This window comes from Euwallacea fornicatus, chromosome 20 (assembly GCF_040115645.1).
Source record: "Euwallacea fornicatus isolate EFF26 chromosome 20, ASM4011564v1, whole genome shotgun sequence".
Classification (NCBI taxonomy): domain Eukaryota; kingdom Metazoa; phylum Arthropoda; class Insecta; order Coleoptera; family Curculionidae; genus Euwallacea; species Euwallacea fornicatus.
This window is the reverse complement of record NC_089560.1, coordinates 3,576,951-3,593,016: the sequence shown is the minus strand read 5'-3', so window position 1 is coordinate 3,593,016 and position 16,066 is coordinate 3,576,951. Positions and strand designations below refer to the sequence as shown.

Here is a 16,066-nt window from a genome sequence, read left to right as displayed (position 1 = left end):
TTCAACCTGACCTCAATTTCCATTCCCTAATGAGCAACTAATAAAAAAGATAGAAATTTATTTAATTTTCGCTCCCCATATCTACATAACTACCATTACGAAATGGAATCCGCTAGCTCATCGGTTTCTATTACAAAAACTTTCGCTTTACTCATTAAACTTAGAAAAAAATTCTCTCATTTTTCTTATTTGTGCGGACGTTGTCTTTGATAGGAAATAAAAAAATATATACATTTTACCAAAAAACACCTGCCCATGAACGAACGAGCTACCGAAATCAGGGTTAATTATAACCCAATACTTCGTCCGCGAGAAAGGGTGGGGATGCACGTGCAGGTGAACTGCATTAGAAATTGTTTATCAGCAATTTTCAATTGATGGGAAGTAAAAGCTCTTTTTGGGTTATATTTAAATTCCAACCACTCAAGGTGCACTGGCGGTAGAAACCTTCGAGCAGCTGCGCAGCAAAGGCCAAAGGGGTAAATATTCAAGTGGCTGATATATGAAAAATCCTAATTTTAAGCCTTAACCATAAAATTTCACGTTAATGTCTACGATGCAAAGTGGTTTAAGCAAGCTGGTCCTAACACATTAATTTATTTGTCTCCATCAAATACACATCCAATATGTTCCCTTCATCAACAGCTAAAACCCTTCTCTACATGACATATTCGATTTCCTCCCAAATGGCGCACCATTTGCTTATTATGGCACTTTCAGTAGTTTGACCTAGATTTCGGATGGTAAATATTAAGTTTGATCGGAAAGGGTCAAAAGGGTTTTTTACCATCGACGATCTGTTTTAGATTAAGGCAAATTTGGCCGCCAACCCTTTTCGAAAAAGGGTTTCCGTCTGCTCTGTTATGAAAGCGTTACAGCAGGTGGGAGCCCTACTGACATACTGTTTTGGAGGTAAAAAATGCAATTTCACTACGTTTTCAGATTATTTGACGATGGTTATGAAGACTCACATAATCCACCGAAAAAATATCCCATAATTTATTTTGGTACACACATTGCAACCCTTATCCAAAGCTTTTTCTAATGTCCAAATGGCAAGATGGACAAAAAACGGTCCTTAAGATACCGGTAAGACTAGTTATGGCACAATGCATCGGCCCTAACGTCCCTTTTGGGAATCCTTCGCGCTTTATTCGCATTGATAGCAACAAGTTTCTCAGCTATGAGCTTTGAATGCACTTTATAACGAACTTTAGACAATGCAAACTTTTTATGCACCAAAGGGTATCGGACTAACCCTTGGAGTAACCTTTTTGCATGGGCTAATTTGTGCCCGAAAATTCCCAACCTTTCTTTCTATTTCTAGTTCTTTTAGGTGTCATTGTTATCTTTATCTTTATGCATGCATTTCCGATGGTTCATAATATGACCATTGCCAAAGGAGGTGTAGGTATATACCTGAGCGCTATGTCCTCGCATGTCCAATTAGGTAGGTACTTCTCGTGTATTTTCCATGAAAAATCGACAAACAAGCATTAATTTTGTCATTATTGTTTCCATCTAAATTTAGGACACGAGACTGATAAGGTTTTGAACTGCCATTATGTGGCTTGTTCTTATTCGGATTGCGCAAGCCATGGGTACTTTTCGAAAAGTCATAGCTTAGACGTTGCAAAGATAAGACGATAATCGTAAATTGTTTTTGTACCGAAAATAAGGTCAACAAACTAACATTTCAATGAACTTTCTAATTGGTTTTGTTATTCAGGGAGCAGCTATATAAAGGAGCCATGGGTTTCGCTTCTTGGTCTAAACACAAAAGTACGAAGATAGTCCCAGAAGTATCTGAACTAACACTAAAAGAAACAGAAATTTGGAAATTATTACATTATGACTTAACATAGTTTCCTGTGAGGTTCCCACACTTTTCCCAGCGAGGAATTTTGCCTTGTACACCGTGCTTATTGGAAACTTCGAACGTTTCAAAATAGTCATCAACGTCGGAATTCACCTCGTCATTATTGGCAAAAGCCATTTTTGCTGGATTGGAAATAGAAAATAATCTGAAGGGGCTAAATCTGGTGAATAGGGCGGTTGAGGAACAAGTTCGAAACCAAGTTCATGGATTTTGGCCATTACGATGACGGAAATGTGGACTGATGATGAAACAAGACTTTATTTTTTGCCATATGCGATCGATTTTTCCCAATTTCTTCGATCATACGCTGCAATAATATCGTGTAATATTCTCCCTTTGTTGTTTTTCTTTTAGTGAAGTAGTCGACAAAAATTATCCTATGTGCATCCTAAAAAACTCATCTTTCTTGCAGAGAGAACGGTTTTCGCCTTATTTGGAACCGATGCTCTCCTTTGAGTCCATTGTTTTGACAACTCCTTCGTCTCAGGTATGAAACGATGGACCCAGGTTTCATCTATGATTATGTAACTTGGTTGTGGGTCACCCTGAATACAAGCATTTACCATAAAGAAAACGCAACCAAAAATAAGAATTCACGTGTCTCAGCGTTTTTCCAAAAAACAAACACATGATTTTTAATTGAATTTTTTCCATACTTTATGTACACACTCTACACATATCTATCTATATATTTGTCGCAATAAAAAAGTTTTAAACGAGTTTGAATTGAAACGCACATTTTTATTGCAATTAATGCCCTTTTAGAAATTGTCTTCACATACCAAATTTCATTGAAATATCTCAAGCAGTTTCGAAAATATTAATTAATTTCCATTTTTTTTTTCTAAAACTTTGCAACACTGTATTTCCGTAACGGAGCTATTTTGAAACGTAGTTTATATGACGAACTATCATTATTTTTTCATTTAGAATCCCACCTTAAAATATCCACACATCGTTAAGGAACTAATGTATGTATGTATTAAGTCTGGTAGTTCTGGGGCCATTCTGGTACATGATTAAGATCGAAAATTACCGTCTGGAAACACTCAAATCCGAGGCTCCAAAACGCAAAAACGGCGAAAAGTAAGTGTAGAGACGTATGTGCAGCCACTGTTCCCCGAGATCTGCAGTTTCTAAATATCAAATAACATAGTAGGTCAGACCGTAAAATCGTCTCTACCATTACCTAATAGCACAAACAGTGTTTCCTGCAACAGCCCGAAAAAACGACCCTCGCATGGTATCAATTTCAGCTATTTTTCCGTTTTTTTCGACGTGCCATTTGGGCGTTAGTGTTTGACGTCACGTGGACTTCATAGAGGGTGACTTTAATAGGTTTCGCACGTCTGTCTGCACCAGTGAAAGTGAAATAGCAACGTTTGCCCAAGAAACACAAACAGCTGCGAAAATAGAAGCGGAAACTGGCCTTCTCTTGAAGCCGGTTCAATGATCTTTGGCTCTGCTTTGGAGGCTTCAAATTTCGCACAGGAGACCCGATTGCTTCTTGAGGTTAAAAATAGCTATGTTTGAGTCGAATTTATTTGTTCCTGGAAGTATGGTGGATTTTATGGGGAGATTAACCCTGCTAATGTGATGCAACGTCTTATAAAACTTATCTGAACTTGGTGTCAAAGTTTATCACCGTCAGTTTTAATGGGAATCGATAAATCAAGGTCCAAATTCGATTTTAAAAACGTTGACCGAATAATTATTATTGGCACATCCGGTATGCTGCCTATAGGTGATTCACGAACAGTGAGATCTCCGGAAATCCAGTCTCGTAAAGTACTGCAAGGTTTACATGTGTGTTTACATACTAAAGAACTCGATGCATCGTGTCTATTGTTTTATATAACTATTTTTTGCAGAATTCTAAAATTACCCTGCCTCACGCATGGGTGGATCCCCAGTGAGGTGCCTCCGTTGTCAGAAATATGGGGTGGGAAGAGCGACACGCTCTCAAATTTAGCTTTTGTGAGAGTTTTTATTTGCGTTTTCAAGACGACCGTTATTATCGACGAAATTACAAACAAACAAAGAAAATAACCCCCAAATTCATCTAATAACATAATCGAAATCGATGAGAGGAATCCTTAAAACATGCCACGCATAGCCCATCGAGAAGTATTAGGTTCCGTGGTGGGTCTTCGAAAGTGGCCCATCCCGAAAGGGCCCACCGTACCACTAAATCTACTGTCTATGTTAATAAAACGAATTATATGAAAAAAACCCACCAAACAGGTCCGATCTGCCTATTCTTGTGGGCACTACACGCAGAGAGATGGTCAAAAAACTCATTTGATCTTGGGGATGCTGCCTGATGTCCGATAGTGCGTGAATCGATGCTGAGCATCAGCACTTTCGAATTAAATAAATTGTTTTCTTAATTGTTTTTCAACAAATGAGTACATTTTTATGTTGTAAATTACGAAAAAATTTTAGACCACTCTCGGCCAAATCCAAACTTTAATCAGAGTTGCCTTGCGGGGGGTCACACACAAAGAAGAATTTTTAAAATTCAGATACAGCGATGTTGTCACTCAGACTAAATAATAAGCAGCTGACTAGAAAAACTCTGAAACTATTGAAAAGCTGAAATTTTTTTGAATTTTCACAGAAATCATCGATGAAGGTCCAGTTGCTTGATGTGCGACCTCAACACTCCTTGCTCTTGGGAACGCTCCCGAAGCCTCTCCGAAATTTCGGCTATTCCGAAACTTGGCAACATCGTAAACTGATAAAAGGAGCTGAGGAGAATAGGCGCGAACCGGCTCGACTCAATGTGTTTCTACTTGCGCCGAGGTCACTGGACTTTTCGAGGCCATCCCTGAATCACTGAATCCCAAAAGATTTTTCGACTACAGCGGAAGTTTAATAAGATGAATATAAATAAGGAAAGTGCAGACGGATTAACCATGTTAACGCACTTCCAGGTTCACAATCATTGGGACCAAAAGGAAAATTGGCTTGGGAGATTTGCTGTGCCGACTTGAACGCGGACCTTGAAGGGTGCATTGACACGCACCCTTCAGTCCTTAACGCAATCAACAAATATGTCTAGGAATTCACCTAAACACAAGTGTATACATGCAGATCCCGTCTGGGTGTCTGCGAGGGTGAAGTCTGTAGGGGGTGGGAGGAGGGGTGGCAGTCTGCTCTATGCAGAGACCCTGACCCTGACGGCTGCAGCGAGACAAGTGTTTGAAAGGGTAAAATCACAGGGGCGGATTAGGCCCATTTCGGTTCGTTGCAATTTATTTCAGAAGCAATTACTGTTCGCAGTTCGAGGACTCACAACGGAACCGACGGATGATTTTTCGAGTGCCCTTTTACATGAGACTTAATGACATTTTATGCTTTATAAGTTCTCAGGCGTTTTATCGATAATAAGGCGAATATTAAGCGGTACAACCCTGTGTGCTAATCTAAGAAATCTTAAACTGATAAGTTTATAGACCTGAAGAAAACGCATCAAACGAGGGTGGATGTCGTTTTCGCTGGTTCCCAGGCCCTTTGAAACAAAAAAAAACACGTACATACGGCTGTCTGGTTTTCTTAAATAATGCCCAGCCGCATAGCGTAACCCTTTCGGTGAGGGTTTTTTTTACCTAGGCCGAAAAAAGGCGCAGAACCCCCCATTAAGGGGTAATAATTTATCGCGAGTCTTTTTTCGAGGGATATAAATTTCGAAGGAAGGCACAAAATGCTAAATTTGAGTGTTGTGCTGTAGTGGGTATACTGAAAATTTCGGAAATTTTTGTAATCGAAAATCTCTACAAAAATGAAATTGTTCAAAACAGAAGAAGGGTAGGGGGGAATTGTGCTTAAAATGATAAGTGTGTATGGGGCACAAGGAGTCAGTGGCCATTTCTAAAGTAACCCCTAGATTGTGAACGTAACTGAGTAGTTCCTTCTAGATTATAAATTGTTGGCGTCACTAGACGAGTCCTTCTACGATATTATCTTGCTCCTCTACGAGTCACTTAAGCCGAAATAATTTTATCTTGGAAATTTCCAAGTAAATTCGAGAACAAATAATTAATTGTTGCTTAAATTTGGCATTGTGCCACTTTTCGTATATTGACTTTGTTATCATTATGGCCAGGCACGAAAAATCTGATTCTTACTTAACGTGTCTCTTATTGACTAGTGAAATTTTTAGTACAGTTCATTAAGGTACTGAACAGGAAAGCATAAAAATGCTCCGAAATTTGCTAAATAAAAGCTTTATTGCTTCATAAACTGTTCAGAATCCGAGGGGCTCTCTGTCTATTCCAATTAAAAATAAAAACCGGCTATAATTAAAATTTCTTCGCTTTGTATATTAGTTTCGGAGAACGTCTTTTCCATCGTCGGAGCTGGTGTTCATTAGATAAAAGAAGATAAAATTTTACATGCCATCTGAAAACCTAGACGGGTGAAGAAAGGCTCCAGCGTCGTACGCATAAACGAGTTCGTAAAATTACTAAGGGTGGTAGAGGAGGAGGAGGAGGAAGGGGGGGAGGAGGCTCGATATTAGGCCCCTTTTCACTCCCTAATTTCATGCTTTAACCAGTTTTACTCCTCGCAAAACTCCTCGATGTCTTCGGGAAGGGAAAATCTTATTCCATTCACAAGGTGGAATTTTCTCCTGGAAAAGAAGTGATATTACAAGTCCGCAGCTCAAAATATTTGGAGGCTGTCCTCTATTTCGGGGAGGTGCATTCATATATGTGCTTCGTCTGCAATGATTCGTGACGTTCTCCGATGCATCCTCCGTAGTTTAACTGTGGAATGTCTAGCGTTTATGCAGAAATGGGTACCATCGATGTTAAGTAAGTAAAGTTTATTAATCAAAATTTATCTATGCACCGTGGTAAACACAGTTATGAGCTTTTAAAATTAGGAAATATGGCGCCGGGAAAATTTCGAACATTTTTAAATTCGAACCTCCACAGACTAAATTTGCTCTAACACTCCTGCCGTCGGATCAGTTCCCAGTTCTAAGGAGTAAGGAGACGCTCAAGGAAAGAGGATGAGACCTAGAAGATGATTAATGAAAAGACTGATTAATTCAGGTTAAGTGTAAAAGGTCAGGTAATCTCATACGCTTAATCTAAACCAACCAGTTTTTCAATGCTCCTCTCTTTCTGTTTTGTAAGGGAAACACCGTATATTTTCTAATTTTGGGCATTTCAGATCTGATAGGAGGTAGCTGTGAATTAATTCGAGTTCCTCTATGCAATTACCCCAAAGTACAAACATTTTCATATAAAATGAATCACTCAGTAATAATAACAATTAAGCCTTGTAAATTTGGTAAAATAATTCATTAGCAATTCATTTGACAACATCATAATAGAGTATCAAATGTTCAGAGTTTAAGTAGCGGAAAAACAACATTTATTATTTAAAATGTTAATGATGCTTTACAACAAATGATCATTATCCTTTTGGGGTATTTCATTCTAGACTACCTGAAGGTGAAGTCGTAGGTCATTCAAATTATTTGGAAGCCTCAGTAAATTTCGAAGACGGTGACGCGTTATGACCCAAAGATGTTCGATGGGTGATTGATCTGGTGAGCGTGCTAGCCAAGGCAGCGTTTTCAAGTATGCTTGTTCCAGGTACCTTCAAGTACTGTTCGCGGTATGCGGTGTTGGGAAATGCCATTTCGTAAAGTCCGTACGAATAGTGCGGAAACTTTTTCATTTATAATGCTCTATACTTAACTTTTACGGTTTTCGAGATATCCAGAATTTTCCAAAAAAAATTACCGTTGCAGTCACTAAGGTATTTTCTGATACTTCGCAAATTGTAGTTTCAATTATTTCGTCAACAATAGGCCAACAACAATATTTTCCATTTTTTAAATTTAAACTTGAGCCTCCTGTGTCTGCGAGAGGAAACCTTATTGGACGTTGGTTTATGTAACAAACTGGCATTATTTTTGAAAGTTCAAAGACGCTATTAAAGTGATGGAGTTTAAAATTGAAACGCTCTGTATGCGCTTCCTGACTGCTATTGTCACTGAGAAAAAGTTTTCATTATTTTTGCCTGATTCAGCCCAATTCCCTCATCAACAGCCATTTTAATCCTCAGTCCATTAGTTAAGTTAATTTAATTAAGTTAAAATTTTATTATTCAAATCGGAGTGGACTACAAAATTAGGCACATAAATCGCCAAAAACATGACAACATACAAGAGGCAGGGAGGCAGCAAACAATGACGAAATTAATTCACTAACCCACCGGATGTAACGTCACATTTATAGTTTCAAACTTCCGCTCAAGCAACTTCGGTTTGCAACCTCAATGAACGCCTTTTGCACTGGTGGGAAAAGGTAATATCGTAATCATGATCCGTGTTACCCATATGGGTTATACGTCCCTCATTACTAAAAGAAATGTCGTAAAATTCACCTAAAAATTATTGATAAAATTCAGTCCTTATTGACGTCATTTCCAGGACAATGATATATTATCAGAATTCAAAATTATGCCCCGAGGAAAATTTCATGATTGGAGATTGGTAAAACACCCCTGAAGGGTTTTTCTTCCTGGAAATTCATTGCACAAAACTGAAATTTCATGGTATGCATTGCAATTAGGGATTGGCAAGGTAATGAATATTTTATAAGTTTCAACCCCATATATTATCGAATTTCTTGAAATGCACAATCCTCGTTAAAAATTTATTGTCCAGTGCAGAAATTTAATGCTACAGTGAAATATCTCTTCCCGATTCAACGTTGAACAAACATATCACCCACAACTAAAGCAACCACTAACCAATTGCCCTCAAATCCGATTTGGTTTGGGTGTCCCATTGTAAACCTCAGTACCCATCAATAAACAGGCCCTTTGGGAGCATTTGCAGTTGTAAAATTGCGGGGCAGCTTTGTGTGGCTGTCGACTCCAATAATGGTTAAAGGGGTAAAACGGAGAAGAATTGGCATTATTGCGAGCCCTTTTTTTGCTGTCGTAAAACAGAAAGGGTATATTGCGTCTTCTTGCCAATAAATGTATATATTTCAGGTTTTATGAAGGGTTGCGAAAGGGTTCTGTCGGTGCTTTTTTGAATAAATGTTTATGGTTCTATGGACTGAGGTTTATAGACGATTTTTTTTTATGCTGACCCAATTCACGCTTCGGTAAAATTTTTTTTTATCAATGAGCTAGGTAGCCCTAATTATTATTGGACGCATAATGCTGTTTTTTTTTGCCCCATTTTAAAATCAGAGCCTCAATCCGGATCAATTCGGGGCGATAAATCCGGGTTTGCAAATATAATCATTTCACGGTTTAAAAGGCGTTAACCCGACATAACAGCTCCTTTGTAATGCTAATCTCCATTCATTACAATCTGTTTAGTGTTGGACTTTAGGGAGAGTGTCTGTTTAACATCAAAGAGCATGCTTTCATGGATTGATCAATGGGTTGTTGTTCCCAAATTGAAGGTAAAAAAGTGCCCTTGCAAGTAGCAACAGTGCTCGTAAATCTTAGAAGAATTTAGAAATTTTAACCCTTTTTCGGCGTAATACCAAAATTTACAATCCATTGCCAAATCATAAAATCGTTTTTTGCCCTTTTCGGATTGTTGCGAAACCTTTTTATTACTTCCCAAGAAAGGGTGGATGAAGAACAATTTTTCATGGACATTAAAGCGAAGGTACGCCAATGGCCCTTAACAATTCCCTTCCTGTTGTGCATATATCAGGTAGGTCAACAACACTGAAAAGCCCCTCAGACCAGCTAAGTATTTTACGTGCATTTTCGCCAGATAGCAGTTTATCTCCGGGTTATCATCCTCGTTGGGTTCGTTTGCTTAGACTTCACAAAAATATTTTTTCGACTATACAAACACACAAAATCTTGGTTACATATTTGGGAACCTACACGCATTCAGGGGTTTCGATTTCAGTTTGACAAAAATTAACATATCCTTAAAAAAAAACAAAACGAGAGAAGCTGGTCAGAAGAGAATGTTGAAGGTTTGATGGAAACTTCCGTTATAAAATAAAAAATTTAAGGCCCAAGTTACTAATTCGCTGTTAAATTTAACTACAGACAAATCTCATTAGAAGTGTTGAAATGTGCCTAAAATTTTAGTAATGACACAAAAGATCTAGGGAGGCATATCCCCAGCAATATTTTGCGGGATAGAAATTGAAAGGGCATTTAGAAGATTGAGAGATTTTATCAACGTGTTTTTTGCTGAGCGAATTCCTCAAAAGCTTCTGTACTTAGATACGGAATGTTATTTTTTAGAGTATAGACGAAGCAATTTTTTTTACTTAGTTCCTCCAGTTTTATTTTTTCACGCAATTCCTCAGATCGAAACTGTGCCCAGCACGCGCCTCTAATACCGGGTGTCCAGGCAAGCCCTGGACATAAAAAGTTAACATGTGAAATCGGTTTTTTATTATTTTGCGCTTCCACTTAATATTCAATTGAAAAAAATTTATGTGGAGGTCATAGTACTCAAGACCAGTCATCATAATTAGAGCCGTTTTGGCTCAAAACGCTTTCAAATTTCAAAAATTCGAATATCCCGCGTAACCGTTCGTGGCTATGCTTGGTCAGATTGGTCAGTGGTCTCCTCGAGCAATTGCGGTAAATGTTTTTGCAAACAATTTGTTTGGTTGACTTTAACACGTAGGTATTTGTTTTATTTATTCGTTTTCACTTTTTCTTTGTTGCATTTAAATAAATGGTTAAATAAAAAGAAAGAGAAAATTTATTGGACATGGGGTTTGTGGTCTTATGTTGTTGGCGACTTAACTTTGTTTAATTCTGACATTGACTCTGACCAATCCTGAACTCGGACGGTTAGGCGGGCAATTTAAATTTCAAATCTTCAAATTAAAGCCGTTTAGAGCCAAAACGGCTCTAATTAGAAAATTGAAAAAATGTAGAATGATGACCGATCTTGAGTGTTATGGCCTCCATGCAAAAATTTTTAAATTGGATATTCGTTCAGTGCACGTTAATCTCCTATGTGCAGGGATCGCCTGCACACTCGGTATATTCTTACTATTCACTAAATCGTCAGAAAGTCACAGTTTTCTAATTTAACTAGGGTTTTCCAAATTTAAAATGCCGCTATTTTCTGACAAAATGTATATTTTTAAAATTAAAACGCAATAGACGACATGTTCCCAAAACTCCCACAAATTTCTTCAACTTAATATCGTTTGGTAAAAACTGTGGAAATTTAGATCCACCACTGTTTCACAACTGCTAATTTTACGATGATTTCGCAAATATAATTGTTGCAATCAGTAGAGTCCAAATCAAAACTCGTCCGTTGAGAGATGTCGTGGGAAAGGACATCCCTAGAAGGACGATTTTGATTGGAGATGTTCCGAGCAGTTATGCGAGAAATAATTCCCGTGTAGCCTTAAATATTTCTTTTTAAGTTTTTATAGACTTTACATTATTAAAAAAGCTGTTTATTTTATTCAAGAACTCTGCCTCTTATTCTTAATCGAATGGCTCATTATACTTAATATTTTTTAAAACGACTTTCAGTTTTAAACAAACTTGTTTTGTGTATTTAATTAAAGCATAATATTTTTAATTAATTTAATAATTAGATCTGATTTGTCACAATAGGTATAAATAAATAAATGAATACATAAACACGAAGTGCGAGAAGAAAAAAGCATAGATTTTACTGAACATTTAATTCTTTTTGTCCTGCATTCATATATAGGAAAAATAATGGATGATGACGCAGAAGGGCTGCATTGCCTTATACAGGGAGAAAATAGTGCATATAGGGTATAGATGAATAAAGATGATAACTAACTTAATAAATATTTTAACAAATGTTAAGGGTGATACGTTATTGTGTTTGGAATCAAATGGAGAATTTCAAATTTCGATCAAAACGTAGTGTTGTAGTGTTCATTCTGGCATTCGTTCTTCCTTATTGTTTACAAGATCCGAGATTGAAAGAAGGTAAAAAGAGGATTTAAAAAAGTATTTCACAAACATCCAAAAAAGTTGAATTTTAACAATTTTTTGGCGCTTTTTTCTCGCCCCGCATGACACCACAAGCATTAACTCTTAAAATACGATCCCCCTTCTGTTATACAAGCTTTCTAATGGTCTACTGGTGATTTAAATTGGATGCCACAGGCCGAAGGTGCTACTACTGCTATTCAAAATATGGCAAAAAAAAATGTTGCGTTTCTATTTCTTGTAAAAATCTGATCCACGTACTCCCGAAAAAAAGTCGAAACAGCAAAAAATAAAGATTATCAGCAATCGCGTTGGGCACTGTATATCCGAAATCAGCAGGGGAACGACGTTGATCACTGACCACAAAATTTTTGACAAAGAGAAATTTCATTAAATTCCGAATTGAAGAAGTCGACCCAGGACCCCTAAAAATGGGGCGGAACGAGAATGGCTCAGGACCACAGCGAAGCTACAGGATGACTGATCAATTATCCTGCGAGGTGCGATTCGCGAATGGCGAGGCAAGACAGGGCCGTCCCTCCGCGAATTTGGTTCGTGAGGCCTCGGATTTTGCACACGTCTGGTCGTACCGTATCGCAGACATGAATGTAAGTACCGCACCCACCCCCTCGCAATAACGTTGCGTATGGTCAGGAACGACAACTGATGATGTATCTGTCCTGTGCCACGGCCAATGTCCTTAGGGGAGGTCGCTAACATAGCGGTATTTCGCGTGCGATTTTCGCGGAAGGAACTCGACGCTACGCGACGCGAGGCCGAATCAACTGTTGCGCGATGTCTGCCTGCTTTTGAGAGCTTTTGTGTGGTACCCGAGACACATGTGGTCAACGCGAAAATAACGTAAGTCTGTGGTCAGCAAAACCCCCTCGTTTCGTGTTTTGTTATCGGTGATGTGTCCAACATTCCTGGTACCACCTGCAAGTAGTACTCCCCAAAGCAAAAATAATTAAATAGCACCAAAACTGTGGCACGCCCCAATAATCCCTCTGTTACGAATTTCTTGATTTACAAGTACAGTGGTCGTTAGTTTGTTACCACCCGCAAGAGGTACTTATGAAAGAAATTTTGATTAGATACCTCGAGGGTTGTCTAAACAAAAGAGTCGGAGATGCGATTTTAAATAAATATCTTAAAATTATTTTCTGTTTCTCTGCTTTGGTACAACTCTGCCTATCAACACAACATCAAAATACAGTCCAGTAGAACCTGAAGTACGAACCTGAATAGATTAAGCTAAAGCTTATTCATTTAGTCGGTTCTTCATTTAGTGGTTATCATGTTACATGGCTTGGTACCATAAACACTGCACAAGAATTGCCAGGCAGTACCAGTATTGCAAATTTGTTCATTATCTGTAGATATTAAAATTATGGAAAACAGGCTGTTGTAGGTAGGTACTTTCAGCAAACACATCAATAATGCAGCTATCCAAACTCAAATGTGTTCCCCTGATTTTTTCAGTGACTTCAAGAATATTTAGGAATGGAAAACTACAAATTTGCCCGTTTTCCAGATTTCCATTTTCTAAACGTTTCAAGTTATCAATTAATATTGTAATAATATATTCTCGTCAGGCTAAACTAACCGCTTCTCGGATATTTTCTTTAATGGTACTGGATGTGTTTCTGGAAAAGTTTGTTTTCAATTCATCGTGCTGAATAAATGTAGCTCATCCAGAAATGTTCCATAGCGGCAGCACTTGGGTTTGTCGTCCCTATTAATATATGGAAATAAAAAAAAAAAACAAAATGAGAAACACGAAAAATGGCAACATGGAATAATTCCTTTCCTGTTTTGAGACAATATTTAAGAACATGCATAATCCAAGACCTTTGCTAATTCATTTTTCAAAAACAGAATAATTCTCCCTAAATTATTTTTCTGTAGCTATCCTCGAGACTAGACCTAGAATTTATTTACGGTTTTGTAAATCCCCGGAAAGAATGTCAGTTCTATTACCCAGATTTGAGCATATTCAGCTGAATGAGCAAAATTCGGGTTTGCAAATAATATACTTCAGAGTTTTAATAATGCTTCATAAAAGCAGCGAAATTTTCCCTTTTTTGGGGTTTGAAGGAACTTTTGCTTGCAGATTTCTCCATCAAATGACATATTTAGTAAAAAAATGGCAACATACACGGAACAGATGTAAGTCGACATTTATGCGGGTTTGCCAGAAAGTTAATGTATATTAATTTTTCGATATTTTAATAATTCTATATCATTTTGAAAACAAGCAAACTTGCGCCATATTACCAAACATGTCTTCGTATTTTTTCAGTAAAAACAATATTGACTCCCAAATGCTGTTTTTAAGTAAATCTGAATTTAACTCACAAAACCGGTTGTAGCTAATTTATTTCCCTTGTTTCTTTTCCATTTATTTAATTTTGTTAATTTTAAATTTATCTCTTAGATATTTATTACATACCAAATCTCGATTGTAGATTGAATCTTAGTTGTTTTATTTTCGCTTTTCTGTGGTTAATATTGTTGATTTACGCTGTGTAATACTGTAGTATACTGATGAAGGTACATATCAGCGTCGAAAGGTTTATAAATACAGGGTGTTACTTAAGCACGTGAGCAAACTTCAAGGGGTAATTCTTTCAGCGATTTTAAGACGAAAAGTTTATATAAACATAGGTCAGGTAATGCCTCGTTTTCAAGTTATATAGGGTGGCAAACTTTTTTATCGTTTCCTTCGTGAAAATCTTAAAACCCTTTAGCCGATTTTATTGAAATATCACAGTTATTTATGGTTATTATTGTTATTTATGCATCACTGACTTTTTTTAAAGTTTTATACTTCTTTCACATGAAATAAAGTCACGGACACCCATGCCACCGGATTTAAATCCGTTAGATTTGTTCCTTTGGAAGCATGTAAAGTCTTTCGTTTATAGAACTTCGGTCAACACTGAGGAAGAATTTATTCAACGGATACGGGATTCATGTAATCAGATAAAATATCTGTCGGGAATATTTTAACGTGTTCGACAATCGATGTTAAGAAGACTTAATGGTTGCATTGCAATTGAAAAGATATTTTCAGCAACTATTATAAGTTTTGTGTTAATTGTTGTTAAAGGTTTTCTTCACTAAACAAAATGGGTACCATTTGTTTGGTTTGATGAAGTTTCTTAAATTTCTAGCGTTAAACCTATATATTAGTAAAAGGAGACAAACAACTTTTAGTTTAAAAGATTCCTTTGAACTCCATTAAAAGCTGTTACCAAGTTTCACCGCCGTATTAGTGGGCGTCTTCTTGTTATTTAGGAGTTTCTTCTAATATGTAACGATTCTTCAAAAACAAATTGAGACAACCTGTATCTAGAAAACGAAGCAACACCGCCCTATATTTATACAAACTTTTTATCTTAGAATCGCCCAAGGAATCATACATTGAAATTTCACCACGTAACTTACATAACACTTTGTATTAACTGCGATAAAGATCCAGACTTCATACCATTATTTCATCGGTCTATTATTGAAAATGATTGAGAATTTCGTTTGTCATTCGGTCGCTTTCTCACTCTTGTTCAACCATCATACATATCTAAACAAACTTTGGATCCATCACTGAAGAACATTACATCCCACATCTCTCTACGCTACCACAGTGGATTTCGTCGATTCTCTGCAAATTTACTTTTTAATAGTCTTAAATAAAAAATATTCTACCTCTCTTCTAACTTTTATGCTTTACAATTGGATCAAAAGGCGTTGTTATTCAATTACCCAATCATCCCAATTATCTATTAATTAAAAATTCATCATCAATTGTGATGCACATAGTGAAGTACCCACTACATGAATATTCAATTCATTCTTTGCTTTGCGAAAACGAACGACTGGCCTTAATAAAAAATTGACGACAAAAAGAGGCAAAGTCCAATGGGAAATGGTATTTCGAGTCCCTTGACCCTTGGCTTGACACAAAATCTGCCATTTTGCGCTTTAAACCAGTGGCGCAGCATTAAACAATAATTTACCTTTTTCCCTACTTTAACATCTCTACAATTTTTATTATATCTAATAATAGTAAAGCAAACTCCTAGACTGATCCAAAGTGCCTTAGAAAATTCGAAGGGCAATGAATCTTTAAGGAAGTTTGAATATTCAAAATTCTAGAAAAATGATTCTAGACCTGTGAAGTATCCTAGATCAAGTGAAACGCCCCTGGTCCAATGTCTCAGTAAACAGTTACGC

At 37.1% G+C, this 16,066-nt stretch overlaps 1 protein-coding gene across 4 annotated transcripts in view; it reads left to right on the top strand.

Moving 5' to 3' along the window:
* Nucleotides 1-12,259: 12,259 nt before the first annotated feature.
* The window catches only part of LOC136345544 (protein tramtrack, alpha isoform-like), a 31,022-nt gene continuing 27,215 nt past the window's right edge, over nucleotides 12,260-16,066 (top strand). For all 4 annotated transcript variants that reach the window (XM_066293971.1, XM_066293972.1, XM_066293974.1 and 1 more), the window contains exon 1: nucleotides 12,260-12,691. The gene's annotated coding sequence lies outside the window, so the exon portion shown is untranslated. The remainder of the gene's footprint in view (nucleotides 12,692-16,066) is intronic.